The sequence below is a fragment of the Hippopotamus amphibius genome, chromosome 2, assembly GCF_030028045.1.
Source record: "Hippopotamus amphibius kiboko isolate mHipAmp2 chromosome 2, mHipAmp2.hap2, whole genome shotgun sequence".
NCBI classification, from domain to species: domain Eukaryota; kingdom Metazoa; phylum Chordata; class Mammalia; order Artiodactyla; family Hippopotamidae; genus Hippopotamus; species Hippopotamus amphibius.
Window position 1 is genome coordinate 216,104,848 of NC_080187.1, and position 21,747 is coordinate 216,126,594.

Consider the following 21,747-nt stretch of genomic DNA (forward strand, 5'->3'; position numbering starts at 1 on the left):
CGTCCGCTCGCTTCCCTTCTCCTCTGCTCTCGCGCCGGCTTGTGGGACCAGGGTCGCCGAGGGGTGAGGGGGATGACCTGGGGGAATCCGGGCGAGGCGGGGCCGGGCGGCGCGGGGTCTGGGTGGCGCCGCCGCGGGGGCTAGGGCGGCCGGTGCGTCCGGCCCGGCGCGGCCGCTCCGGCCACGGCCACCCCCGCGCCCTGCCGCCCCCGGAGCCCGCTGGCGCCGCGCGCCCCCTCGCGCCCCCTGCCGCCCCCGCTCCCGCCCCCTCCCTCGGTGGCTGCGGCGGCGGCGGCGGCCCCGGTAGCTCGGCGCCCCCCAGAGGAGGGAAAGTTGGGACCTGGCGGCGAGGGACGCCCCCGGGCGCGGCTGGAAGGCTGCTGGGGAAAGTGAAGGCTGGAGGAGCTGGACGCGGTGCGGCTGGGGCAGGAAGGGCTCCTCTCGCTCCTGCGAAGTCTGCACGGACATCCACCTCCGAACCCGGGAGGACCCGGGGCAGACTGGCCAGCAGCGCCAGGGTGAAACCCGGTGGCTCTTCGCCTGCTCACTTCGCTCTGCGGTTTGTGAGCCCCCGACCGTGCGGGTTTGCTCGGTTTATTTGGGCATTTTGAGTGGTTCGTTGGGTCAGTTTTGTTTCTCTTTTGCCCTTTGACTCGTCCGTTCTTGCAACTTTTCTTACCTCCTCTGAGCCCCCTTTTCTGTCCCCCTCCCTGTTGCCTGCACCATCCGTCTAAGAGCTTGATTTCGTTTCTTCGTCCTTTGACTCTATTAAAGACTGCTGAGAGCAAAAGGAACGAGGAGCCCTCCCACCTTTAAATGTTACTTTCTTGCGATCCGTTGTGTTTTTTATGACCCCGGTTGGGGAATTTGAGAGCTGTGGAATAGAGTTATTGGAAGGCTGGCGTTGAGGGGATGGTGCCGAGTTAAAGGAAAATTATGATTTCATCTTCATTGGCCTTGTTATAGAAAACCTAATACATTTTTCTTCTGCCTCTGTTAAATGTGGTAAGATTATACGTTGAGTTAAATGTTTGGAGACTTACATGAAAGGCTATTTTTAGGTCATTGTATGGTGTATGTCGACAGCTTTTCACCTGAATTGGGATTGCCTTGAGGATTCTGTGTTGGGGCCTACCCCTTGATTTTTGTTCAGCCACAATGTCTTTTTTTCATTTTTTTCCCCCGATAAAAGAAATGATGTGGTAATGTGTATAGTCGGAGAACCCATATTGCTCTCTGCAGTGTAGAAGTGAAAACCGTGAATTATCCACAGGGGTAAAACTTTCCATGAGCAATCTTGAATACTTGCTTCATGATAGCTTCTGTAATCTCAGAGCATTTCTAGATAGCTCAGTTCAGTGACTACCTTAATTACTTTCTGAAGTGCCTGGCACTTCTCTTTGGTGACTCGTTTATTAAACTATAATGGCAAGTATGGTACATTTTCTTGGCTTCAGAGATGGGAGTTGTAGCCTCGGCCCAGAGATTAACAGTAACAATGGAAGCAGAATTCATACCATTGCTAGTGAGTTTTGGCTATGACCAACTCACAAACTATGTGAAAAAACAAACATCTTTCCATAAGTGTCAGAGGGGAAGAGGGGGAAATATTTTATCATGTCTTTATTTTTGGAGACTCTAACATGAGTATATTTTGTGGGAAAAAATGTTAAATTATTTTCTTTAAGCCTTTTTGATGTGTGGTCCTCCTCATCACCCCTTCTCCGTGCGCCGCCCCCCCCCCCCCATTTAAGTTTTGACATTTATGTTTGGCTGGGTTCCAGGATGGGACGAAAAGTATTTTGGTGAAAGGAAAAGATAGGATTGCTTTGAACTGTTATGATACTGTGACTGTTTGTTTCACCCAGAGATAGTACAGAGAAACTTCCTCCATAATTTTTGTACCCCATTAACATGCTGTCAGAATTCATTTTTAAGAGTCTACCCTGAGGCCCATAAAGAAATAATGCCACTTCATAACTGTTTCTGACAATCATGTTACAAAATGTGCTCCTAGAATGTGTTATGTGTTCTCATGTAAACATTTATCTTTGTACATTTATGATAATGTAAATATTTAAGTCTGAGAGCTTAAAAACTTTTATTTGCTTATTTGCATACATGTTTTTCAACATCTAGCAGTGCCAACCATATTTGCCAAATAAGCCTCAGCCATAAATTCATGCTTTGGCACATTTCATATAATAACTCTTCTAAATTGCTCCATGGTGAAGCATCATGAGATTAGCATTTGCTTCATGAGAGAGATTTGTTGTTGTTTTTAACTGTAATGATGCTCTGTTTAAGTGGAACAGGTGCTGGGCTCTAGCTGTTTGTGTTGAAACCTGCCAAATCACACTCTTTTGTTGGATGGGTTATTTGAGTAATTTAGGAACCAAACTGTGGCCCCTGGCAGGCCAAGTTGAGTTCAAGGCTCCATATCACTGCTGCAAATTCCTGTTTTCACTGTAAGAGGTAGTAGTGTGTGATGAGCTTTATTTTCTTATTGCTGTCCTCTTTACTGTAATTCCTACTCCCTGCCATTCTGGTCCTTTCATTTCTGGAGCTCTTGGGAAAGTCTAGACTCCTTCTTTGCTGGTTTGTTTTCCTTGGAGAAATTCTAGTAACTTTCAGGCCAGGAATAGATAGTTCACATTGGTTCAGCAAATATTTTAAGTGGTAACCATGGCAGTAAGCCCTGAGTATATGTAGGATGATATGCCTGTTTGCAAGGAGCATATAGTTTAGGAGGAGAAGTTAGCTGATAGCCAATAATTATAATGTGGAGTGGTATATAACAGGTGTAAGCAGATTCCTATGGATGGAAGCACAGAGGGGGAAGGGTAGTTGACTGAGACTTGGGGTCTTGAGAGGAGAGTGTCCTGAAATGCATCTTGGTCGGTTACCTGAGCTAATCTTCAAAAATAGATAGGAGTTAACTAGGTTCAGAAAAAGGGACCAGTGCTGTTCTGGATCAGGTCTAGATTAGTGCTGTTCTGTAAAAATATACTAATACAAGTCACAAATGTAATTCACATGAGTATTTTAAAATTTTCTATTAATCACATTAAAAAAGGAAAAGGTGAAATTAATTTTTATATTTTATTTAAGCTGATATATCTAAAATATTATTTCAATCTGTAATCAATATAAAAAAGCATTATTGAGATACTTGACATTTTCTTTTTCACACTAAGTCTTCAGAATCTGGTATGTATTTTGTGCTTATACCACATCTCAGTTGGGTCTAGCCACATTCAGGTACTCAATAGGCACAAGTAGACAGCAGAGTTTTAGAACAGGGGCTGATGAAGCGTTAAGAAGCCAAATCACTGAATGCCTTATGAACCAAGCTAAGGAGCTTTAACTTTATCTTGAAGGCTATGAGGATTTAGTGGGGGGGGGGGGGGGGGGTGGAGGGGGGGATTATGCTGTGATAGAATCATGTTTGCATTCTTAGGCAGTGAGGTGAATGCTGTATTAGAGAAGGGCAAAATTGGAAGCAAGACCAGTTAGGAGGCCATTCCTGATGAGAAATAATGAGAGATGTAGAAGAGGGATGGATGTCTAGGAGGTATTATCAACAGGACAGGGTAAAGAATCAGATTATAGAGTTGAGCAAGATTAAAGATTTAGCATGATTCCCACATTCCTGTTGTGAGCTACTGAATGGGGCAGACAACTAAGAGAAGCCAACCATCTGTGCCAAACAGACCAACATTGAAAAAAAGGAACTATGAGATTTGTCACAGAAGCTGAGTGAGAAGAATATTTCAAGGACTAGGAGTGGACAGTACTGTATCCTGCCATGAAAAAGCCAGGTAAAATAAGAATTGAAAACAATCCCTGAAATTTGGTGATTAGGTCATTTGTAACTTCAGCTAGAGCAGGTAGCTACATTGTAGTGCTGAGGCAGTTGAAGAGTCAGTGACAGGAAACATAGCTAATTGAGAGGCATACAGTGTTTTCAACAAAAGACTGAACAGATAGTATAGGTGGAGCAGGGGATTTAGAGAAGTTTACTCCTTCCCCCCCTTTTTTAAATTAAGAGGATCTTGGTCATGTTTATGTGGGATTGGAGAGAACCAATGGAGGGGAGAAATTGAAGCAGAAATTCGACGGAGGGGGAGAGATGAGAGGTGGGGGACAGAGGTGATTGATGGAGCTAAGGATTTGGAGACAATAGGAGGGGATGGGATCCAAGCCTTAGGTAGAAGTTGGGTAAGAGTTGGTTTTCCTTTTTCATTGAGGAGAAAGGAAGGAGGTGAAGTTGGAGGCAGTTTAAATAAGTTTGTAAATGATAGGGGCAGGAAGGAGAATGAGTTTATGTGTCTTCTACCATTTTTGCGTACCTGCTTAGAATGCTGGGGAACATGGTAGAATAGGGATTCTTTAAAAAGAGAGTGTAAGTATATAACAGCTTCCAAGGGAATGGGGGAGAGAGAGATACACGGACAGACAGATGACTAGGATAATGAAAAGGACCGTTAGGCAGCATTGAGGACCCATTTGAGGTTGTAGACCTTGGATTTGTAGGGATGCCAATTTGCATGGTTTGATTTTTCTCCAGCACCCATCACTCTGGGTATGTATAGCTGAAGAAACCATTTAACACTCACAAGAAATCATAAGGTAGGTACTGTTATTCTCCTGGATTGTAAGATGAACAGCTGGGGTTCAAACCCGGGTGGTTCAATTCAAGAGCCTCGGCTTTTACACACTGCTTTGCAGATGCCTCCTTGGTAGAGATACCTGAAGGGCAAGTGGTTGAGGGAATTAATGATGTTAAGGACTGTGACTGAAACAAACTGTAGAGTCCATGGTGGATCATAAGCAGAATTCATAGAAGGGGTGATTCAACTGGGAGAAAATGAAGGGCATGAAAGCTAGAGGTCAGTGTGAAGCCGAAGAGCTAGTGAAGAGTTAGCTTTTACTTATGGAGCACCTACTATGTGCTAGACACTTTAATACCTTATGTCTAATCCTAACATAAGTTTTATTAATCTCATACCCATCCCTTTGTCATTCTCCTTTAGATGAAGAAACTGAGGATTAGAAAGGTTAAGTTACATGTCCAGAGAGGCACATACTATCAAGTGATAGAACCAGGATCCAAAACCCATTCTTTCTTCTCCAAACTGTGGTGTTCTCAAGTAAGGAGATAAGAGAGAAAATGCAGTAACTATGAAAAGTGGTAGAACGACACTGGGATGTTAAAATTTAGAACTTCAAAGGTGTATCATTCATTTAACAAATGTTTGTTGAGCATTAAGTGTGTGCCAGGCGTTGTTCTAGGTGCAGAGGTTATAGTAGTGAACCAGACAAAAATCCCTGCCCTCATGGATCTTATATTATAGAAAGGGTGAGATAGACAGTAAACAAAATAAGTAACTTGTTGTACAGTATTGGAAGATGATAGGTAAGTGCTGTAGAAAAAAATAAAGCAGGCAGAAGGGCTGGGTATGCCAAGGGGTGTGTGCACTTTTAAAAAGAGTATCTGGGAAGGACTTGGTGAGGAGTGAGCAAAGGCTTGAAGGATGGAGTAACAGAGCACACTAGGCATAAGAAACAGTTTGCATTGTCCCTGAGGCAGAGGTGTGCTTGGTGTATTCCTAGAACACTAAGAGGTCAGTGTACCTGGACTGAAGTGAATAGAAGAGTAGAAACTGGTTTAGTTGGAGATATAACCGGGTCCAGATTACATAGAGCCTGTAGAACATTGGAAGGACTCGGGTGTTTTGTTTTTGTTTTTGAGTTGGAAACCATTACAGGTTTTTGAGCAAAGTGACATGATCAGATTTATGCTTTAAAAACTTCACTCTGGCTGCTGGGTTGAAAGTAGTCTAAAGAGGTGAAGAGTAAAAACTAGAAAATCAGTTAGGAGGCTTTCTTTAAAAATTTAGTTGAGGGCTTCCTAGGTGGCGCAGTGGTTAAGAATCCGCCTGCCAATGCAGGGGACACGGGTTCGATCCCTGCTCCAGGAAGATCTCACATTCCACGGAGCAACTAAGCCCGTGCACCACAACTATTGAGCCTGCACTTTGGAGCCCGTGAGCCACAACTGTTGAGCACATGTGCTGCAACTGCTGAAGCCCATGCGCCTAGATCCCATGCTCTGCAACAAGAGAAGCCACAGCAATGAGGAGCCTGCACACCACAACGAAGAGTAGCCCCCACTCACTGCAACTAAAAGAAAGCCCGCGCACAGCAAAAAAAAAAAAAAAAAAAAAAAGACCCAACACAGCCAATAAAATAAATAAATAAATTTATTAAAAAAAATTTAGTTGAGGGTTCATGGTACCTTAGACTAGGAAACTGATGAGAAATGATTGCATTTGGATATATTTTTAACTTTTTATTTTGAAATACTTTAGATTTATGGAGGAGTTACACAGATAATGCAGAGTTCTTTTATGCCAGTGTTTCTCAGCCTCAGCATTATTGACATTTTGGACTGGATAAAGCTTTGTTGTGGGGGTTGCCCTGTGCTATAGAATGTTAAGCAGCATCCCTGGCCTCTATAGATTCCAGTACCATCCCCCTGTTGTAACAATCAAAAATGTCTTCAGACATTGCCAAATGCCCTCTGTGGGGCAAAATTACTCCTATTAAGAATCACTGCTGTATATCTTTCATCCTTTTCCCCCTAATGTTAATGTCTTACATAACCATGGTGCATTTGTCAAGCTAAGAAATGAACATTGGTACAATGCTTCAGCCAAACTGCGGACTTTATTTGTATTTCACCATTTTTTCCACTAATATTCCTTTTTCATGGCATTATCCAAACCAGGATACTACGTTGCTTTTAGTGGTCAAGTCTCCTTTATCTCTTCTAAAGCATGCCAGTTTCTTGGTCTTTCTCTACCCTTTATTACCTTGATACTTTTAAAGAATACTAGTAAAGTATTTTGAGGGATGTTCCTCAATTTGGGTTTTCTGCTGTCTTCTCATGATTAGGTATGAGTTTTGAGGAAGAGTATCACAGAGTGAAGTGCCCTTCTTATCACACCATACAAGAGTATATGATATCAACATGACATCACGGGGTGATCACGTTATTAAGGTGATTTCTGCCAGGTTTCTCCATTAGAAAGTCATTATTTTCCCCCTTCCATACTCTGATCATTAGAAGCAACTCATTAAATTTAGCCCACACTCAAGGGGAGGGGAGTTAAACTCCACTTCCTGGAGGGAGGTGTATCAAAGAATTTATGGACATATGTTAAAACCACCACAGTAATTGGTAAATATTTTGGGGGAGATACTTTGAGCCTTTGCCAGTATCCTGTTTCTGCTCACTAATTTTAGCATTCATCAGTAATCTTGTCTGCAGTAATTATGCTATGGTGGTCTAAATGTACTGTTTATTTTCCCTCATTCTTACTATGTTTATTAATTGGAATTCTTCTGTAAGGAAAGTTTGTTCCTTCTCTATTTATGTATCTATTGATGTAATCATTTATGTCAGTTCTAATTCATGGATACTTACTTTATTCTTAGGTTTATAATTCACTTGATATCATTATTTATTTTGTTGTCCAAATTATTCCAGCTTTGCCCATTGGGAGTTCTTTTAGTTTGACTTCTGTGTCCTTTTGATATGCTTCTATCCTTTGTATGTGTACCTGTTGCACTTCTTTGGTACTACTGGATGTTTCAGGCTCATCTTGTGTTTTTCCTGCCTCTGCCCTAGACTTATTTCTTCAAGAAACTGATTCCTTTTATTGGAGAATGGTATTTTGAGGTCATGATCTGGATGCTAGGTATGCTTGTTGTTACTGGGACATCACTGCTGCTAGATGCTTTCAGTGGACAGAGCTAGGAAATATATGTATGCATACTAATTTATGTATCCACACATATCTATATTTTTTCTGTATGTAAAATATATCTCTGACTTTAACTGAGTATGTTTTATTCCAACAAGATTTGCTGATGAATTGGATAGGGAATGTGAAAAGAGAATCAAGGATGACTGCAAGGTTTTTGGCTTAAGCAACTGGAAGGTTGGTGTTGTCATTTTCAGAGATGGGAAGACTGTGAGCAGAGCAGGTTTCTGGGTAGAGTTCAAGAGTGCTGTTCCAGACTGGCTACATTTTTGAGATGTCTAAGAGCCATGCTAATCAAGATATCAAGTCAGGAATCAGACAAATGAATCTGTAATTCAGAGGAGATTGGTCCAGGGTGAATACATTTAGAAATTGTCAGTATAAGTAAAATCACCTGAGGAGTGAGTGTAGTTGGAAAAGGACTGACCCCATGGCATCCCAGTCAGAGAGATGAGAAGAAACAGTTCTGCAAAATGATAAGGATTGGGGTGTGGCTGTAGGGTGGATTTCATGTCCATTATTAATCAACACTTTTTCATACCTGTTATTGGCAAGGCACCGAGCTGTTTTGGGAGTTAATGTTGCGCCATAAGTTTACAATGTAGGATGAGACAAATTATAGACTGAGAAAGAAAGTAGCAGTGGAAGGCAGATACCAAATAATGGTTCAAATAACATACTAGAGAAGCTTCTTAGAGGACCTAGGCATAAGAAAGGATGAACTCAAGCATGTACCAGCTACATATAAACAGTGGTGTAAATATGTATCAGTCAAGGAACTTGTTAAAGTTTCATGCACACACTAGTAATTATCAAAAAGGAGAAGCTCCTCGGTGTGTTGAACTTGGTTTCTTAAGTTGCTTCTGTTGTTGGTCCCCTGCCATTATAGATCTTAGGTGGGTAATTGTGCCTTTAGTCATTGCTGTCAATTAAACTACTCAGTGAACTGGTTAGGAAGGTTTCTGGCTTTTTAACTTTTATCTCTCTGCCACCGAAATCAGTGAGATTTGACTTAAAATGTTTCAATTAAAATCAAGGAGAAGTGGCCTTCATCTTCTGTGAACATGCAACATTTTTGACTGTTTCTTTCATGGATAGTCTTAGACATTCACATTTGGCATTTGGTTACTAAAGTCATACCCCAATGCGATTATGGAACTTTAAAAGTAATTTTAATGTGTAACCTGGTAAACCAAGGTTTTAGTAGATTCAACTGAATTTAATTTCAACTCCTTTGCACAAAAAATGGAAAGGTTTTTATTGCCAGCTGATAAAAGGTGGTATAGCATAAGACAGTAATTATTTGTCTATCACTTTCTAGAAACTGTAAGAAAAATGAGGGTTTTATCTACTTTATAGCATAGGAGGCAAAAAAAAAAAAATCACAGGATTCCATTCTCAATTCTGCCACTGAATTGGTTGGCAAAGCTGTTAACCATTTGTGTGTATAGTGTGTTGTATTTATTAATTGTGAGAAACTTTAGAAGATTTATATGCTAAGTGAAAAGAGACTCAGCCTTGAGTGCAAAGACTGTGTCTTATTAGCACAGTCCCTAGCATGTAATGAATGCTCAAATGGTTGTTGAATGAAGAAGAAATTACATAAAATACTTGACCCTTATAAATTAAGACATGAAGAGTTATTTAGCTTGCTCAAGAAACCTTAAGATACTAAAACCTTCAGTTGTATAAGTCAGAATTAGGGCAGAATAAAATAAATCTGTATGTTAACATTCTCATTTTAGACTAACCAAATAAACAATACTACCCTTTAAAAATGTGATCCTTTGCAAGGCAGAAATAGAGACACAGATGTAGAGAACAAACATATGGACACCAAGTGGGGAAAGTTGGGGGGGGGTGGGATTGGGGTGGGACGAATTGGGAGATTGGGATTGCTATATATACATTACTAATAAGAAAAAATATATCAAATTGTACACTTTAAATATATGCAGTTTATTGTATGTCAGTTATATCTCAATAAAAGTTCTTAAAAAATAAAAAATCCAGATAGGATTTTAATTCACATCACATTTTATTTACAGATTACGTTAAGGAGAGCTTAACATGTTAATAATACTGAGTTTTCATATCTAGGAAAAATCACATCTTTACGTTTATTCTGGTCTTCTTTTATAACTTCTAATAAAGCTTTGTTATTTTCTTTAAAAATAAAAATAAAAAATAAAAATGTGATCCTTATCTTGGAAGTAGCTCATAATCCTATCCTCCATGAGTAGTAAAGAATTCTAGTTCAGAAGTCAGACTGCCTGAATTTGAATCCTGACTCAACTAATTACTAGCCATGGGACCTTAAGTTACTTTCTTAATTGTGCTTCAGTTTCCTCATTTGTAAAATGGGGATAATACTTATACCTACTTTATAGGGTTGAGGTGAAATAGCAATAATAGCAAGCACGGAAGTGTTTGAAATACAATGTATTTAATTTTATCTGTCATTCTAAAAATGTTGAGAGACTAATATTTTCAAGTTTTTCATTTTCTAGAAAATCATGTCTGCTAAGTGATAACTAAAGGGAAAACAAAAAACTCTCTGTGAACAAGGAAAGAAGACTGGTAGGAAATATACTCATAGTAATGCGTTGTAACCATGAATAATAGGTTTTCTACTTTTTGCTGTCTCCATTTTTTCCCTGTTAATTTGTTTAGCAGATTATTATTAGCTGTTTAACTCTAAGACACTGGGCTTTCATGAGCATATTACTTTTTAAGAGAGCCAGCATTGCATTGTGGTTAAGAGCATGGATTCTGGACCCAGAATGTCTGGGGTTGAATCTCATCTCTGCCACTTAATAGCAGTGTGATCTTGGGAAAATTACCTTATTTCTCTATGCCTTAGTGGTCTTATCTGTAAAATTGGAATATTGGTAGTACCTACCTCAGAGGGTTAATGAACGAATGATTGAAAAGTGTTTAAAATAATGCCTGGGGCATAGTAAGTATTATGTGCTGTTGAATAAAATAAAGAATGGTAGGAATATTACATTTAAAACTTAATGAAAGATTTTAGCTTTCCAGTATATTTGTACGTTTATCTACATTATGTAGACTATTTCTTATCTTTTTGAGAAAAGTTTTCCTCTTAATCCCCTATCTCTACCTCCCTAAGCTTCTTTTTTGGTTCCTTTGATGGTAGAGGAGCAGGGAAACTCTTTCCTTGTAAATCCTTTATATGACAAGAGCACTTTTCATTGTTTAAAGTTAGGATTCTGCCCCCCCCCCCCGTTAATTTTCGTAAGAAATTGAGTTACTTTTGTTATTACAAGGGAAGATGCCATGGTACACCTCTTAAATATTTTGAAATAATGAGTTGAATATTTCAAATGCTGAGAAATTGCCTTTTTCCCAGGTGTGAAACAGTTTTTATAGATTTTATTTGGGTATGAAGTAGGAGTAATTGTGGGAGTTTGTGTGAAAGATTTAAGGCATTGGAGAAGCAATAAAAAGTATTTTCCTAATGTCATTGCTCTCCTTGACTTGAAAAATCAAGTTTTTAAAAAAAAATTTTTTTATTTTTTATTTATTGGCTGCTTCATTGGGTCTTTGTTGCTGCACACAGACTTTCTATAGTTGTGACAAGTGGGGGCTACTCTTCATTGCAGTGCATGGGCTTCTTATTGTGGTGGCTTCTCTTGTTGCGGGGCACGGGCTCTAGGCGTACGGGCTTCAGTAGTTATGGCACATAGGCTCAATAGTTGTGGCTCACGGGCTCTAAAGTGCAGGCTCAGTAATTGTGGTGCACGGGGGGCTTAATTGCTTCATGGCATGTGGGATCTTCCCAGACCAGGGCTCGAAACCGGGTCCCCTGCATTGGCAGGCTTATTCTTAATCACTGCGCCACCAGGCAAGTCCCTCACATGTATATTTATTAAACATGTGCAAATAAAATTTGAATCCTGTTATAAATGCAACTTGTATTTTCTGTTGTCAGTTTTGCATTCCAAAATTCTTTTAAAAGATCTTGTCATCTAGAAAAGGATGTGTTTTGTATTCTTTTTCTAAAAAGCAACTACAATCACCTTAAATGTAAATGTAAATGGATTAAATGCTCCAACCAAAAGACGCAGACTGGCTGAGTGAATACAAAAACAAGACCCTTCTATATGCTGCCTACAAGAAACCCACTTCAGACCAAGGGATACATATAGACTGAAAGTAAAGGGATGGAAAAAGATATTCCATGCAAATGGAAGTCAAAAGAAAGCTGGAATAGCAATACTCATATCAGACAAATTAGACTTTAAAGACTATTACAAGAGACAAGGAACAACACTACATAATGATCAAGGGATCCATCCAAGAAGAACATATCACAATGATAAATATCTATGCCCCCAACATAGGAGCACCTCAATACATAAGGCAAATGCTAACAGCCATAAAAGGGGACATCGACAGTAACACAACAATAGTAGGAGACTTTAACACCCCACTCACACCAATGGACATATCATCCAAACAGAAAATAAATAAAGACACACAGCTTTAAATGACACATTAGACCATCTCGACTTAATTGATATTTATAGGACATTCCATCCAAAAACGACAGAATGCACTTTCTTCCCAAGGGCACATGGAACATTTTCCAGGATAGATCACATCTTGGGCCACAAATCAAGCCTTGGTAAATTCAAGAAAATTGAAATCATATCAAGCATCTTCTCTGACCACAACGCCATGAGACTAGATATCAATTACAGGAACAAAACAAAAAATACAAACACATGGAGGCTAAACAATTCACTATTAAACAACCAAGAAACCATTAAAGAAATCAAAGAGGAAATCAAAAAATATCTAGAAACAAATGACAATAAAAACACAACAACCCAAAACCTATGGGATGCAGCAAAAGCAGTTCTAAGAGGGAAGTTTATAGCAATACAGTCCTACCTCAAGAAATAAGAAAAATATAGAATAAACAACCTAACCTTACACCTAAAACAATTAGAGAAAGAAGAACAAAGAAACCCCAAAGTGAGCAGAAGGAAAGAAATCATAAAGATCAGAGCAGAAATAAATGAAAAAGAAAGGAAGGAAGCAATAGCAAAAATTAATAAAACTAAAAGCTGGTTCTTTGAGAAGATAAACAAAATTGATAAACCATGAGCCAGACTCATCAAGAAAAAAAGGGAGAAGACGCAAATCAACAGAATTAGAAATGAAAAAGGAGAAATAACAATGGACACCACAGAAATACAAAAGATCATGAGAGAATACTACAAGCAACTCTATGCCAATAAATTGGATAACCTGGAAGAAATGGATAAATTCTTAGAAAAATACAGTCTTCCAAGACTGAACCAGGAAGAAACAGAAGCCATGAAGAGACCAATCACAAGTACGGAAATTGAGGCAGTGATTAAAAATCTCCCAACAAACAAAAGCCCAGGGCCAGATGGATTCACAGGTGAATTCTATCAAACATTTAGAGAAGAGCTAACACATATCCTTCTCAAACTCTTCCAAAATATAGCAGAAGCAGGCACACTCCTAAACTCATTCTACAAGGCCACCATCACCCTGATACCAAAACCAGGCAAAGATGTCACAAAAAAAGAAAATTACAGGCCAATATCACTGATGAATATAGATGCAGAAATCCTCAACAAAATACTAGCTAACAGACTCCAACAGCACATTAAAAAAGTCACACACCATGATCAAGTGGGGTTTACCCCTGGGATGCAAGGATTCTTCAGTCTATGTAAATCAATCAATGTGATAGATCATATCAACAAATTGAAGGATAAAAACCATATGATCATCTCAATAGATGCGGGAAAAGCTTTTGACAAAGTTCAACATCCATTTATGATAAAAGCTCTCCAGAAAATGGGCATAGGAGGAAATTACCTCAACATAATAAAAGCCATATATGAGAAACCAAAAGCCAACATCGTTCTCAATGGAGAAAAACTGAAAGAATTCCCTCTAAGAACAGGAGCAAGGCAAGGGTGTCCACTCTCACCATTATTATTCAACATAGTTTTGGAAGTTTTAGCCACAGCAATCAGAGACGAAAAAGAAATAAAAGGAATCCAAATTGGAAAAGAAGAAGTTAAATTGTCACTCTTTGCAGATGACATGATATTATATATAGAAAATCCTAAAGACTCTACCAGAAAACTGTTAACACTAATTGATGAGTTTAGTAAAGTAGCAGGATACAAAATTAATGCACAGAAATCTCTTGCATTCCTATACACTAACAACGGAAGAGCAGAAAGAGAAATTAAGGAAACTCTCCCATTTACCACTGCAACAAAAAGAATAAAATACCTAGGAAGAAACCTGCCTAAGGAGGCAAAAGACCTGTATGCAGAAAACTTTAAGACACTGATGAAAGAAATCAAAGACGACACAAACAGATGGAGGGACATACCATGTTCCTGGATTGAAAGAATCAACATAGTGAAAATGACTGTATTACCCAAAGCAGTTTACAGATTCAATGCAATCCTGATCAAATTACCAATGGCATTTTTCACAGAACTAGAACAAGAAATTTGATTTGTATGGAAATGCAAAAGACCCCAAATAGCCAAAGCAATCTTTCAGAAGGAAAAATGGAGTTGGTGGAATCAGGCTTCCTGACTTCAAACTATACTATAAGGCCACAGTGATCAAGACAGTATGGTAACTGGCACAAAAATAGAAAGGAAGATGAGTGGAATAGAATAGAGAACTCAGAGGTAAGCCCAAACACATATGGACATGTTATCTTTGACAAAGGAGGCACGAATATACAATGGAAAAAAGACAGCCTCTTCAGTAAGTGGTGCTGGGAAAATTGGACAGCGACATGTAAAAGAATGAAATTAGAACACTTCCTAACACCATACACAAAAATAAACTCCAAATGGATTAAAGACCTACATGGAAGGCCAGACACGATTAGACTCCTAGAGGAAAACAGGCAGAACACTCTTGACATACATCAAAGCAAGATCCTTTTGGACCCACCTCCTAGAATCATGGAAATAAAATCAAGAAGAAACAAATGGGACCTCATGAAATGTAAAAGCTTTTTGCACAGCGAAAGAAACCATAAACAAGACTAGAAGGCAACCCTCAGAATGGGAGAAAATACCAACGAAGCAGCGGACAAAGGATTAATCTCCAAAATATATAAGCAGCTCATGCATCTTAATACCAAAAAAGCAAATAACCCAATCCACAAATGGGCGGAAGACCTAAATAGACATTTCTCCAAAGAAGACATACAGATGGCCAGCAAACTCATGAAAAGATGCTCAACATCACTAATCATCAGAGAAATGCAAGTCAAAGCCACAATGAGGTATCACCTCACACCAGTCAGAATGGCCATCATCACAAAATCTGGAAACAGCAAATGTTGGAGAGGGTGTGGAGAAAAGGGAACTCTCCTGCACAGTTGGTGGGAATGTAAGTTCGTACAGCCACTATGGAAAACAATTTGGAGGTTCCTTAAAAAACTACAAATAGAACTACCATATGTTTCCTTAATTTCTATTTCTGATAGTTCATTATTAGTGTATAGAAATATCACAGATTTCTGTATGTTGATCTTGTATCCTGTGACTTTACTGAATTCATTTATTAGTTCTAACAGTTTTTTTACTGGAGTCTTTAGGGTTTTTTGTATACAGTATCATATCATCTGCAAATAGTGACAGTTTTACTTCTTCCTTTCCACTTTGGATGACTTTTCTTTTTCTCACCTAATTGCTATGGCCAGGACTTGCAATAGTATGTTGAATAAAAATAGTAAGATTAGGCCTCCTTGTCTTGTTTCTGATCAGCTTTTTTCACCATTGAGTAGGGCGTTAGCTGTGGGTTTGTCATATATGGCCTTTGTTATGTGGAAGTACATTTCCTCTATACCCATTTTGTTGAGAGTTTTTAATCATGAATGGATCTGTTGAGATGATCGTATGACCTTTATCTTTCATTTTGTTAATATGATGTATCATGTTGATTGATTTTGGTGGATGTCTAACCATCCTTGCATCCCCTGGAGTAAATCCCACTTGATCATGGTGTATGATCCTTTTACTGTATTGCTGGATTTGGTTTGCTAGTATTTTGTTGAATATTTTTGCGTCTATGTTCATCAAGAATATTGGCCTTTAATTTTCTTTTCTTTTCTCTCTCTCTCCTTCCTTCCTTCCTGCCCCCCCCACCCCCCGCCTTGTGTGTGCATTGTTGTTGTTGTTGTCTTCTCTTTGTCTCGTTTTGGTATCAGGATAATGCTGGCTTTGTAAAATATATTTGGAAGGTTTTCCTCCCATTCAGCTTTTTTGGGGTAGAGTTTGAGAAGGATAAGTCTTTGAATGTTTTGTAGAATTCACCAGTCTGGTCTTGGACTTTTGTTTGTTGGCATATTTTGTTTCAGTGTCCTTACTAGTAATTGAACTATTCAAATTTTATTGTTCTTTATGATTCAATCTTGGAAGATTGTATGTTTCTAGGAATTTATCCATTTCTTCTAATTGTCCAATTTGTGGGTATATGATTGTTCATAGAAGTCTCTTATGACCCTTTGTATTTCCGTGGTATCAGTTGTAACTTCTTTTTTATCTCTGATTTAATTTATATGAGTTCTTTCTCTTTTTCATGATTAATCTAGCTAAGGGTTTGTTGCTTTCATTTGTCTTTTCAAAGAACCAGTTCTTAACTTCATTGATATTTTTAAATTGTTTTTTTAGTTTCCATTTCATTTATTTCCAATCTTATCTTTATTATTTCCTTCCTTCTACTGATTTTGAGCTTCATTTGTTCTTTTTCTAGTTCCTTTAGGTTAGATTATTTATTTACTTTGTTGTTGTTCATTTATTTCTTGAGGTAGGTCTGTATTGCTATGAAGTTTTCTCTTAAAACTGCTTTTGCTGCGTCCCATAGATTTTGGTATGTCAAATTTCTGTTTTCATACGTCTCTAGGTATTTTTTAATTTCTTCTTTGATTCCTTTGATGACCCATTGCTTGTTCAGTAGTGAGTTGTCTAATCTCCACGTTTTTGTGTTTTTTTCCCATTTTTTTCCCCTCATGATTGATTTCTAGTTTCATAGCACTGTGGTCAGAGAAGATGATTGACATGATTTCAGTCTTCTTGAATTTATTGAGACTTAATTTGTCACCTGACATGTGATCTCTCCTGGAGAGTATTCCATGTGCATTTGAGAATGTGTATTCTGCTTTTGGATTCAATGTTCTGTATATATCCATTAAGTGCATCTGGTTTAATGTATCATTTTTCCCCCAATTTATTTATTTATTTTTATTAATTAATTTACTTAATTTTTTTATTGGCTGCATCAGGTCTTCTTTGCTGCACACGGGCTTTCTCTAGTTGCGGTGAGTGGGGGCTACTCTTTATGGTGATGTGCTGGCTCCTCATTGTGGTGGCTTCTCCTTTTGCAGAGCACGGGCTCTAGGCACTTGGGCTTCAGTAGTTGTGGCACATGCGCTCTAGAGCACAGGCTCAATAGTTGTGGCGCACAGGCTTAGTTGCTGCACGGCATGTGGTATCTCCCTGGAGCAGGGCTCGAACCCAGGTCCTGCATTGGCAGGCGGATTCTTAACCACTGCACCACCTAGGAAGTCCTTAATGTATCATTTAAGTTCAATGTTTTCTTACTGATTTTCTGTCTGGATGATCTATACATTGATGTAAGTGATGTAAATTCCCTACATTATTTTATTGCCTTCAGTTTCTCTTTAAGTTCATTAATATTCACTTTACATGTATCCTGGTGCTTCTGTGTTGGATGCATATATATTTGTAAATGTTATATCTTCTTGCTGCATTGACCCCATCATCATGTAATGCCCTTATTTGTCTTTTATTAAAATCTTTGTTTTAAAGCGTATTTTGTCTGAAAGTATAGCTAGTTCAGCTTTCTTTTTATGCCTGTTCGTCAAAGAATATCTTTTTCCAACCCTTCACCTTCAGTCTCTGTGTGCCCTTTCTTCTGAAGTGAGTCTCTTGTAGAAAGCATATAGATGGGTTTTGTTTTTTTCATCCATTCAGCCACTGTATGTCTTTTGATTGGCAAATTTAGTCCATTTACATTTAAAGTAATTATTGGTAGGTATGTACTTATTGCCATTTCGTTAAACGTTTTCTGGTTGTTTTTGTGGTTCGTTTTTTCTTTTCTTTCTCTCTTCCCTTGTGTTTTGGTGGTTTTCTTTAGTGTTATGTTATTCCTTTCTCATGTTCTTTTGTGTATGTACAACAAGTTTTTTCCTTGTGGTTGCTATGAGGTTCACTGCCTGGTTTTTTTTGTATTTTTTATTAAAAAAATTTTTTTTTTCACAGCCTGTTTTAAGTTGGTAGCAACTTAAGGCTTTGGAATGTGTTCAAGTTTATTTGTTTACTGCCTCCCTCTGATGTTTTATACTTTTGATGACACATTTTATATCTTTTTTATTTTATACATCCCTTAATATGGTAATTTTAGTTATTTACTACTTATCTTTTAACTTTCATGCATGCTTTATAAGTGATTGATCCAGTACCTTTATTATATATTTGCCTTTTCCAGTGAGATTTTTACCTTCATATGTTTTCTCATTATTGATTAGTGCCATATTTTTTCAGCTTAAAGAAGTTCCTTTGATATTTCTTTTATCAAAGGCTGGTTTAGTGGTGATATTTCTTTTATCAAAGGGCTGGTTTAGTGGTGATAATTCTTTTAGCTTTTGCTTATCTGGGAAACTCTTGATCTTTCCTTCAATTCTGAATGATAACCTTACTGAATAGAGAATTTTGGTTGGTTTTTTTTTTTTTTTTCCTTTTCAGTACTTTGACTATATCATGCCAGTTCCTTCTGGCCTGTAAAGTTTCTGCTGAAAAATCTGCTGAAAGCCTTATGTCATTTCCCTTGTATATAACAAGTGGTCTTTCTCTTGCTGCTTTTAGGATTCTCTCTTTATCCTTAACTTTTACCATTTCAGTTATAATGTGTCTTCATGTGTGTCTCTTTGGATTCATCTTATTTGGAACTCTCTGGGCTTGTTGGACCTGAATGTCTTTTTCTTTTCTCAAATTAGGGAAATTTTCAGTCACTCTTTCTTCAGATAATTTTTTTGGCCCTTTCTTGCTCTCTTCTCCTTCTAGAACCCCTATAATGTGAATGTTATTCTGCTTGGTATTGTCCCAAAGGTCCCTTAAGTTATCTTCACTTTTTTTTGTTTCTTTTTTCATATTGCTTCTCTGTCTGGGTGAATTCCATTGTTTTGTCTTCCAGCTTGCTTATTCATTGTAACTCATCCAGTCAGTTGTTGAACACCTCTACTGTTATTTTTCAGTTCAGGTATAAATTCTGTTTGATACTTGCTTATATTTTAAATTTTTTTGTTAAGCTCTTACTGTGTTCATCCATTCTTCTCAGTTCAGTGAGTATATTTATGATCATTACTTTGAAATCTTTTTCAGGTAGATTGCTTAACACTGTTTTGTTGAGTTCTTTTTCTGAGGTTTTGTCTAGTTTTTTCAATTGGAATATAGCTCTTTGTCTCCTCGTTTTGCCTAATTATCTGTTGATTTGTGTGTATTGAGTATATCAGCTGTTTCTCCTAGTTTTAAAGGAGTGGCCTTGTTTAGGAAATGTCCTTTGAGGTTCAGAAGTGCAGTGCTACCTGGCCACCAGAACTAGGTGCTCAAGGGATATCCCTTATGTGGCCTTGCACACACTCCTGTTGTTGCCAGAGGGTGCTGGTGCACAGGCCTGGCTTCTAGCCTTGCTGTGTGGCCCTGAAGTAGCTGCTGTGGGGTGTTGGTAGGCATGGCTATTGCTTGGCTGGCTGTGAGGCCTGGCCAAGACACAGAAGTGGGTAGGGCTCTCATTGGGGTGTGCCCACTGATGCTAACAGGTTAGGTGGAGAATTCTAAAATGGCACCTGCCAGTGCTGATATTATTAGCAGGGTAGACCAAAATAGCATAAATGGTTCCTGCCAGTGACTCAGTCTCTGGGAAGTATCCTAACTGGTTCCTGCCTCTCTAGCAGATGCTTCAAGATTAATATGTGTCCCTTCACCTATGGTCCATGGGCTTTCCAGTCTATTGGTTTTGCACTGGTTTTCAGGTCGAGTGAATCCGTGCATGAGCCATTTAAGAGTGTGTTTTCTGTTCTCTGAAGTTCTGTAGTTTTTCTGGGCATACTCTCTGTTGATTTTCAAAGCCAGATCTTTTGAGGGCTCGTCTTTCCTGTGAGGGACCTAGGGGTTGGGGTGCCTTATGTGGAGCTTGAATCCCTTGCACCTGAGGGAAAAAGTTTTTTCCTTTGCGATCCCTCCCAATTGTGAATCGCTGGGGTGTGGGTTTTTCCTTGGTCAGGCAGTGTCTCTACGTCTCTTCCCTGTCTCGATGATGTCCTTTTGCCTTTTGTTGTAGAGACTGTGCTTATCCAGTTTTCAGGTGCTTTTCTGAAGGAATTATTCCATATGTAGTTGTAGATTTGTTGTGTTCATCAGAGGAGGTGAATTTAGGGTCTTCCTACACCACCACCTTCAACCCTTTCAAAGTTAACTTTTATTGTAGAAAAAATTGGAAACATATAGAATAAGTAAAAAAAAGAGGAAATCTTTTATTCTATTATTCTACCTTCTAGGGGTAACCAGTGCTAATAATTGGTTGCCTTCCCCACCTACTTCTTTTTTTGGTATGCATTACTTTTCAACATACCTAATTGACATCCTACTGTATACTAGAGAGATACAGTTAATGTACCAATATAGTCAGTGCAGTAAGCTGGTGAGAGGCATGCAGGGCTAAGACTGGCTGAGGACACAGTACATTCATGCTCACCAGGAGGTGCTTTTCATTTAGAGGAATTGGTATGTTTCTCCTTTTCATGTTGCTAAACTAAATTTGAATAACTAACATGCATGTTTGAAGCAGCTTTGCTTTTTAATAATTTCATATCCTGCTTGTTTCTGATAACATATTAGGAACGTGTTCCCATATCAAAAAATCCTGCTTCTTCCCCACACCATGTTTACTCTCAGATAGATTGAGAACTGGTGGTGATATACGGTATATTAGTTGACTAGGCCCTTGATAATCTAAAAGAATATGTCTCACATCTCTTGAGCATATCTTAAAACTATGCTGTCCAATAGAAATGATGTATGCTACATATGTAACTTCAAATTTTATAGTAACCACATTTTTAAAAGTACAAAGAAAATAGGTGAAATTAATTTTAATGATATATTTTATTTAATCCAGTATAACTAAAATATTATCATGGCAACATATACTCAATATAAAAAACTATCGTGCTGAGGCGCCCATCCCCAGGAGGGGCTCGGAGGGGAGGCAGGTGCGCGGGGCCCGGTGGTAGTCAAGCAGTGCCCACGAGATACCCACAAAAGACGTGCACATGCTGACCCACTGGTAGTACTCGGCGCTGCCACTCTGCAGCACGATGGCCAGCACCAGTGTGAGCTGCGGTGTCGTCTCCAGGAAGGTCTCAAAGAGCCGCAGCATGCTGATATCCAGGGAGAGGAAGTCAGCGTAGGCCAAGTCGAACTGGGAAGGCACCTCCTGCCACCACACCAGCAGCCCCTGCCGCAGCCCCTGCACGCACCTGTACAGGTAGCCCAACTGCAGGAGATGCAACAGCGCCAGGTACTGGCCTGGGGGCTTCGGCGCATGTGGGATGGAGAGGTCGGCGCGCATCTAGACCCAGCTGAAGAGCTGCAGCGCGACGGAGGCGAGGCCCAACAGCGCCAGCACCAGCGAGGCCCACAGGTAGCAACCGCTGAGCACATATTGGCTTGCGGTCCACAGGTCAGCGCCCAGGTCTATCAGGAAGGTGACAGTGCCCAACACACCCAGGACCACATCCCAGAAGAGCGCGGCGCAGGGCCACCAGGTCATGACCCGCCAGCCTCTC

The 21,747-nt window shown here is 39.2% G+C and overlaps 1 protein-coding gene and 1 pseudogene across 11 annotated transcripts in view; one reads left to right on the forward strand and one right to left on the reverse strand.

Annotated features, from left to right (window-relative positions):
* Positions 1–21,747, forward strand: part of PEAK1 (pseudopodium enriched atypical kinase 1) — a 272,370-nt gene that overhangs the window by 184 nt on the left and 250,439 nt on the right. The window lies entirely within an intron of this gene.
* LOC130844714 (XK-related protein 8-like) lies at positions 21,123–21,731 on the reverse strand (annotated as a pseudogene).